This window comes from Pseudophryne corroboree, chromosome 2 (assembly GCF_028390025.1).
Source record: "Pseudophryne corroboree isolate aPseCor3 chromosome 2, aPseCor3.hap2, whole genome shotgun sequence".
NCBI lineage: Eukaryota > Metazoa > Chordata > Amphibia > Anura > Myobatrachidae > Pseudophryne > Pseudophryne corroboree.
Genome location: NC_086445.1, coordinates 553,048,629 through 553,057,517, shown reverse-complemented (window position 1 = coordinate 553,057,517; position 8,889 = coordinate 553,048,629). Strand labels below are relative to the sequence as shown.

Genomic DNA, 8,889 nt, shown 5'->3' with positions numbered 1-8,889 from the left:
CCATCCATCCATCCATCTATTTATCTATCTATTGGATGTAGTGAATATGCCGGCTGTCGGGATCCCGGCAGCCAAAATACTGACGCAGGTAACCCAACATCCGGCATCCTGACCATTACAACAGCCGGTGGGTTAGGTTTAGGGATGGGTAAGGGGAGGCTAGATTTAGCTGCCCCCCCCGGGGGGTTAGGGTAAAGTTGCGGAAGAGGGAAGGTTAGGCTGTGGGGAGGGAGGGAGGTTTGGGGTTAGTCAGAAATTCAGGGACACCAGTGCACTGCTAGTCCTTTCAGAGTAAGTGTGATTGTGTCAGTCACTGTATAGAAATGTCTTTTAAGAGTATAACCGGCTTGGGAAATCTATCAAGGTAACACAATCTTTAAAATGCATATTACAAATTTAAATAACAGTGAAGATATTTGCCATATTGTTCTACTTTGTATGGATAGATAGATAGATAGATAGATAGATAGATAGATAGATAGATAGATAGATAGATAGATAGATAGATAGATAGATAGATACAGGTACACTAGGAATGAAGGTAATGATGGGAGAGCTATACATTACTATTTCATACTCTGTAATCAGTTGGAAAGAGTCTCACAGGGTAACCACCATGTCACAACATCTCTGGGGGGTGGAGCTGTGAGGAAGTCTTTGATCAGAGAGGAGAGAACAGAGCAGTTGTTTTGGCTCTGGCACCTGCTCCTATAACAGCTTCTACAGACACAGCACCTTGTAAGTAAGCCTCCTAGTCAGGTATAGACAGTATAAATGATGAGTAACTTTTATAGATTTACAAAGAAGTGCTAGTATACAGCGCAGAGGTACTCATGTTTTTAATATTACATTTTATTTTAGTTTTTTTCTTGTGTCTAGTGTTTTACCGCACTGGAAGTAGTTTTTAGAATCAAGCTGTGTATGGGCGGGTGGCTTGTGAATATTGCACATTTCTGTTTCTTAATAGTTCGATTTAAAATATGTTAAAATTATATTGCCTGTACCTAAACCATGTGACATTATATTGTCTGTACTGAAAAAAAAATATGAATATAATGAAGGCGCACAAAAAATATATTCATATTTTTGTCTTTGTATGTTTTTGGTGGATTTCCAGGTCCACAGTGTGAAGGCAGCCAACTAATTGTCTACTCATTAATTTAACTATTTACCTAATATTTGCCCACTGCACTATTAGCACCCGACTCATTGTATTTAGTTTTCTGTACCTAACCATCTGACATTATATTGCCTGTGCCTAAATCATCTGCGTTTTAACTGTGACAGTGTATAGAGTTGTTTTTTTTCCAAGACATGGTTGCTACTTAATTATGCTTATGCCATTTATCATATGAAATGACGGCATGGATAATATTTGGTTACTTGCCTTGTCCTTCTCATTTGTTGTAATAGTGGAAACTTCTATAAAGTAAAAAAAAAGAATAAATGGAATGCCCATTTTTTTTATCATCAGGAAATGTTTGAGAAGCTTTGATGTAGGTTCTTTCTTTAAATTGTGCATATATATTTTCCCATTTATCGGCAAAATAGGGAAAACATTTCTCCAATAATATTAAAGATGACTTATACAGAGATGTTTATGTAATATTTTACGTTGCAGCCATGTTTCTTGATAACTGATGTAGGAAACAAATTGAATATTTCCTCGTAAAGAATGAAGTGTCGCTTTTAGTACATATGTGTGAACTACTTACCAGCCCGCCAAAATGACGGAACCGCATAACGGTAATGTCAGCACTGGCAGTTGTGCACAGCTGAACAGAGCAACACTTAAATTGCTCCATCGGGCACGACGCTTCAATCCCCCCCCCCCCCCCCATAGAGGGAAGGAGCAGAGGCTGCCTTTTATTATATAGTATGTACTCCTATTTATCCAGGTGTCTTTACATACTGAAACTTTGTCATCAGTAAGAGCTCATGTAGAGTTTTTATTACCAAAGTAGCACAATCAGCCCTTCTCGGCGTGCTAGGTCCCACGTGACTCGGCTTGCACTGAGCGTCTATTTTGCTCAAATGCGTGTGTTAGTTGCACAAATTAGACAATCAGATACAACAAAACTGCTTGGTCCTCGAAGCACACTAGCAGTCCAGGGTTTAGTGATATCCATGCTTGAGCACAGATAGTTCATTCAAAATAATTGAGGTACTAAATAAGTCACCTGTTCTCAAGTATGGCTATCCTTAAAACCTGGACTGTTAGTGTGCCTTGAGGACCATGGTTGCAGAGGCGTTTTAAGAAAGGGGGAGGCCCGTGTACAACCTTCTGCATCGGGGCCCCCTCCTCTTTGACCAATGCACAAGGTTTTAATACCTCTACGGAGTCCCCCGAGGGTGCCATTCTTCTCTGCAGCGGCAATAGAGTCTGAGCACAGACTCTATTGTGCATGCAGAAATCTCCGGGGACACGGCACAGCGGCCATTTTCCTGAAGATTTTCCTAATGCGCATGCGCGAAACTCCTGAAAAATAGCCACCACGCCACATTTCCAGAGTTTTTAGCAGGCGTAAAAGAGTTTGTTCCTCCTAGTGTTTGGACTCTATTGCGCTGCTGAGAAGGGATGGCTCCGACAGGGGACTCCAGAGTGGTAAGTATTAAACAAATGGGTGCAGTTTATGCGGGGTGGCCTCCCTGGACCCCGGGGCCCACACTGCACCCATTATAGATACGGCATTGTGTGGTTGGTAAACCCCTGGCTTAACAAGACTGCACTTATTAATTTTATATGCAACACATTTACATCTGTGTGCCAATGAGTCTGAATCTGTATACAAAGTGCTATAATGCAGAGACCACTACTTTTTTTTCTTTAAAGCCAAGTTCCATTTTGCTTCATCTGTGACTTTATACATAATTCCTGTGTGGTTGGAGTCACAGCCCGGCTTCTGTGGTACAGATTGAGTTGTGTAAAATGAAAATGTAAAGAAAAAGCTGCTGTGTTACACTGCTCTGTGTGGCTCACTCTCGCCAGGAGTCTCGCACTGCATGGCGTATTGAGGTGTGGTTTATGACGACACATCTGTATTTATGACATATTGGTTTAAAATGTATTTGTAATAATAATCATGCATGTAGATATTTCTGGGTCGTTTTAATTTATGCTACTTTGTATGTTTACCATAATGTTTCCTACAGTATAGCTGTATCATGATATAATATGTATGGTACAGAGATATAAGAAGGCTTTTCTTGACCTTTGGCTAAAGGTGAAAGCAACCTCTGTGTAGCACTTGCTTATTGTGGCAATATGAGCATAGATGGCAGTAGTGAACCATGGATCCTGTGTGTGGCAGGAGGGATCTGCCCACACAGAGAAGAAAAAGGAGGTGTGACCACACCTAATGGCTGTCGAGTGAAACCAGTCCAGTTGGGACTGGGGCAGACAATTGTATATCCAGCCCAGTGAGGTTGGGAAAGTCAGTCAGGCTGCCTGTAAAGTCCAAGAGGGACTGTGGCAAGCCAAACAGTCCAGTGTCTCACTTTGTGGGGACAGCGATGCAATCGCATTTGAATTGCGCTCGCATCGCTGGCGGCAATTAGCATGCTATGCGGCCTTGCCCTGTCCCGGGTGGTCCCCAGCATGCGATTGCAAGCAGTTGCAGTTTTGTTGCAGACTGATACTGAATGGGGTCCTGAGTGAGGGCTAGGCTGTTTATTGTTTTTCATTTAATGCTGATTGCTAAAAGTAAAGTAGACCCTGTTTAAATCACCACCAAAAACACTGCGTCATTAGGCCCTCTACCCAGCTAATTACCCCGGAATTGTCTCACTATAGTAACTAATGAAGAGCCCTCAGTGGTTTTGAAATTACATAGTTAAGTGAGACAGATGTCATTTGGTCCCTGTTGATCACATTTAACACACGGTGTGCATCTGCATTGTGCTTCAGTATTGGTTTTCACCTAAGGAAAAATAAGTCAAATCTTTATATCACAGTTTTACTGATAAAGGACAGACCTATTTAATAAATAAAAAATCATGCATGCCCTGGTATATTACTAGCAGTGTATAGTACATGAAGCAGGAAGAGCGGAGGTGTAGAAGTGTGTTTAATTAGGGAATGAGAGTGGGAAAATATCAGTAAGATAACCGGCTTTATAAATTCATTCCATATCAGTGAGCAACCTAAAAAGCATAGCTTCAGCAAAGTGCTGAGAAACATATAACATAACCTGTTTCAGGAGGCAGATAAATATCTGTTTTCTGCTTAGCTTTTTGCTGAATTCACCCAGATTCAATGCATAAATGAATGTAAATGTCTAGTTTGCATAAATGTATTATTGTATTACACAAACTAACTTATGTGCTATTAGCTGCCATTAGCGCTGGCTCACCTGGGGGAATTGTATCAAGCCTGGAGAGATATAAAGTGGAGAAGTTGTGCAAATCTAACTTTCATTTATCTAGCACAGGGGCATATGTATCAAATTTTGGAGAGAGACAAAGTAGAGAGAGAGAGAGAGAGAGAGAGAGAGAGAGAAAGAAAGTACTAATTTTTCAAATATCCTGTAATATGGCAGTTAGGAGCTGATTGGTTGGTACTTAGGGGGTCATTCCGAGTTGATCGCTCGCTAGCTATTTTTTGCAGCCGTGCAATCAGATAGTCGCCGCCTATGGGGGAGTGTATTTTAGCATAGCAAGTGTGCGATCGCTTGTGCAGGGGAGCTGTGCAAAAAGTTTTTGTGCAGTTTCTAGGTAGCCCTGAACTTACTCAGCCGCTGTGATCACTTCAGCCTGTCCGGTCCCAGAATTGACGTTAGACACCCGCCCTGCAAACGCCTAGACACACCTGCGTTTTCCACGGCACTCCCAGAAAATGGTCAGTTGCCACCCAGAAATGCCTTCTTGCTGTCAATCACATAAGGTCTCACGCTGCCCGGCGTCTCCCATCACCAGGCAGCGACGCGCCTGCACATTTCGGTCGTGGTGCATGCGCAGTTCAGACCCGATCGCACCGCTGCGAAAAACTGCAGCGTGCGATCGGGTTGGAATGACCCCCCAAGTCTCTCTCCACTTTATCATTCTCCTAGCTTTGATAAATCTGTCCCACAGCTTTTTAAATGACAGACGCTTATTGGTTGCTTTGGGCAACTTATCCACTTTATCTCTCTCCAAGGTCCAACAATTGGTACATCCCCCTCCCCCGGTGCCTTAATTGCCATGGACCACTGTAAAGCTGGGCACTTATATAATCAAGTTTCATTCAACTAACCAACTATCCGACTTTTGTTTGTCTTTACAACTAAATGATCATGAGCTTCACTCCAACATCTAACAACCTTTTTTATCAGACCAACCAACTTATCTCTAACTGAATGATTTTGTGATGTCATAGAAGTAGGCGGACACTGCCTGCCTACTTCTGCGTGTTAAAAACAGAAAACAAATAATTGAAATAAAAATGCATGAAGGTCCCGCAACTTTTTGAACAGCTCTGGTGCTTAAAGTCCAGTGTTGGTTCTCCCAAATCAGGGAGAAAACCAACCAAAGTCCCCCCTGAAATCAGGGTAACCAGCAAAGGGCTTATCCATACTGGGCTGCTGGAAACAGACAAAAAAAAAACCCACCATGGTTACAAACCAGCCCTGGGCCAGTTGGCACCAGGGAAGTCTGGTGGAAGATGGCCTACATCTCTTTCTGGGTACTAACAGAATTCAGGCCCTCTCTCTCCTGGGTACAAAAATGAAAAAGGAAAATCCTTTGTTTAAAAATAATTTATTGTCCACCTACTTTTGACCTCAAGAGCTTCCTTTGGGGGGGGGGGGGGGGGGGGGGGGGGAGTGTCCAACTTTCCCCCTACACTGGAACAAATAATATTCAACTAGCAAGCTTGATTATACTAACTAGATGGAACAACTAATTTCCCCCCCTATATTTGGGAGTAATCAAACGGATATAATCTTTTGATGTCTGGCCAGATTAACAGTTTTCACCAGCATACGGTTATCAGGACAGCACATGCAAGGATGATCAGGAATGAGCTGTCTTCAAATTCAGTGGCAGGTGCATTTGTGGTTTCTTGTAGGGACACTGAAGAGAGGAGGTGTAGAAGTGTGTTTAATCAGGGAATAAGAGTGGGAAAGTATCAGTAAGAGTGGCATGTAACACCAAGGTAAATGCCTTCATAGAGCAATTGGGACATGTCAGATAGACAATGATGAAGCAGATAATGCTGGCTTGTGTGCTCCTAGTACTTCATTTTAATTACAATAACTCAATCCTTATACTTGTCAATGCCTTGCACCACTGTCACCGTTGCACTTAATATACAGTTTACATATCTGTGACTTTGTGATACCAATGGGACTGTTTAACTGATCATTTATTTACACTAGTTGTACCTCCACAAGCCAAAATGTGCCCAAGGCCACAATGGAATATATGTATCAAAACAGCGCTAAGCCTAGGCTGGATAAAAATAAAGGAGGTGGCATAATTTATGATGTAATTGTTAAGATGTATAAGGAACAATCTTCATAGATTTATAGAAATCTTAATCAATTAGAGACCAATCTACATTATACTGTATGCATATATGTATACAGTATAATGTATAATGCGGCCAAACTGAGTCCTGATGCCTTGCACCAGCTAATATACGCCACTTCCAGGTGATGGGGTGATAATGCATCTTGCCGCTATTTGCTTGCCAAGACAATCTTGGATTGGTGCCAAGGCAAGTCCTGATTGGCTTGCTTTTTGCACCTTTTTCAAATAGCCACACCATGATTGGGGGAGCCTGAATCCTTGCTGGTTCAGGCCTGCAGCGTGCTCGATGGCCATGTCAGGTCCTGCTGCAGTGGCGGACAGGCCCAGGATTCCTCTGGATCTGTGCCTTCCGCAATGCTTGGGGTCCCTGGGTGTCCCTGCTACAATTCTGTAATGGAATCTTCTTGTAAATGTGAAACATCCACAGTGGCTATACAATAAATTTGTACAGCTCATGTAAAAAGCCTGGCTGCAAAGGCAGGCACACCGGCACCATGTTTTTGCTCACCGCAGCCATGGGTGACATCAAGCGGCTGCCCTGAAAACAGGCCGGACCCGCCCATGTTTCCATTGACACACCTCCACAGCAGCACGTCACTGCCCCTGACTGCCCCATGAACACCTCTGCATGTCAATCCAGCAGAGGCATTCGCATCACAGCGATGCGATTGCATTGCCCGACACGGGCAGAACGGGCCCTGCATGTGTGCACTAGCCTTAAAATTAGGCAAATGCAATTAGATTTCAGTAGTGACTGATACTGAATAAGGCCCTAAGTGTTACGAACTGAGTACCTGGAACTCAGGAGAGTGGGTGACAACTGGGGAGTTCCAGTACTCACGAGAGAAGCTGTGGCTAGTTATGAATGACCTCAGCAATGCCTACTCTAACCACTGACTCCGTTACTCCCACCAGTGGTCGGTTGGGTGCCTGCAGAGCTAGTCTCCTATAGCAGTCACGTTTGAATGGACGAATTATGTCTGCCCAGACTCCGATGCCCCCAGGTCTTATGAGGTAACAAGGCACCAACTGAGACTGCGAGTGAATAAGGGGGAAGCTAACTAAAACTAACGTGACTACCAATGGGAGAGAATACATAAAGGACAACAAATAGATTATGTGCGGCGCGGCCGCCGAAATCCCAACATAGGAACCAAGGCACAGCGTTTTGAAAGCTATGACTCTGAATATATGAGTGATTGTCAATGCAACAATGCATAAGATGTAATAAGCAACTTAATAAACTGTGAAAGCAACAATGCTCAAAGATGTTATAAGTGACTTAATAAACTGTGAAAGCAACAATGCTCAACGGTGTTATAATACAGAAATGCAGGCAAGCAGTGTCTGTGTGGAAACGCCACAAAAACCTGAGTACAAGGCTAGCTGGTTCTGGTCAGGTAATCAATCTGGCAAGGTCTCTGGGTCACGGTTTCAACACAGGCAGACAGGATCTCATACGAGCTGACAGATGCTCACTGAAGCAGGAACTCAGGTGACGGGTAATGAATTCAGGATTCTGTCAGGACAGGGTACACAGGATTCCAACTATACATCACAAGTAGTACAATACAGCCAATTGCACAGGTTCAAGATTCCACCATAGGACAGGGCCCCGGACACAGGTACAAACAGGAACATGTAGCTATCACCGACATCAGATGAAGGGCAGGCTGGGGAATAAAGGAAGCATGCCCCAATCAGGATGGCTGGAAGCCAGATACAAGGTAATGGCCTAATTATCTGACAGGTGAGACTGCACACGCCACACATACAGGAGACAGGCTGTAATTACACAGACTCACCACATAATGGCCTAATTATCTGAGAGGTGAGACTGCACAGGCCACACATACAGGAGACAGGCTGCAGTTGCACAGATTCACCAAAGGCAGCTTGCAACAGTACCCTAAACAAGTACATGAGAAAACCTGGAATGCTAACAGAAATACAACATAAAATACATAAACAGAATTCAAACAAGAATGAGCCACAGCAGTATACAGTGCAGGAATATGACAGGTGCAACAGATACAGCCGCAAACAAGTTGGGTTAATGTAAGTGGTGTTCGGTAGCACTCACACATATACATACAGTGGTGGCAGTGGAGTATATATTGGAGCGAATAGTGGTGATACAGCAGTATTGTCTTATAATCTCTGTTTAGGAGACACTCAGGGGCATGTCCTCCATTCTCCATGTGCTTTGGAGGACTGGGTGAAGCGATGACGCATGGGTAAGCCCCGCAAGCGCAGTAGCCCATTACGACTGGCTGGGTTGTAGGGCAGGCTGTGATGTTCCTGGCGGTGCAATAGAGAAGACAGCACAGAGCACTCTCATCCAAAATAAAGCCTTTCCAGCCTAGACCTTTATACTATTTC

At 43.5% G+C, this 8,889-nt stretch overlaps 1 protein-coding gene across 2 annotated transcripts in view; it reads left to right on the top strand.

Moving 5' to 3' along the window:
* Positions 1-673: 673 nt before the first annotated feature.
* The window catches only part of LOC135050967 (uncharacterized), a 182,986-nt gene continuing 174,770 nt past the window's right edge, over positions 674-8,889 (top strand). For both annotated transcript variants that reach the window (XM_063957193.1, XM_063957192.1), the window contains exon 1: positions 674-738. The gene's annotated coding sequence lies outside the window, so the exon portion shown is untranslated. The remainder of the gene's footprint in view (positions 739-8,889) is intronic.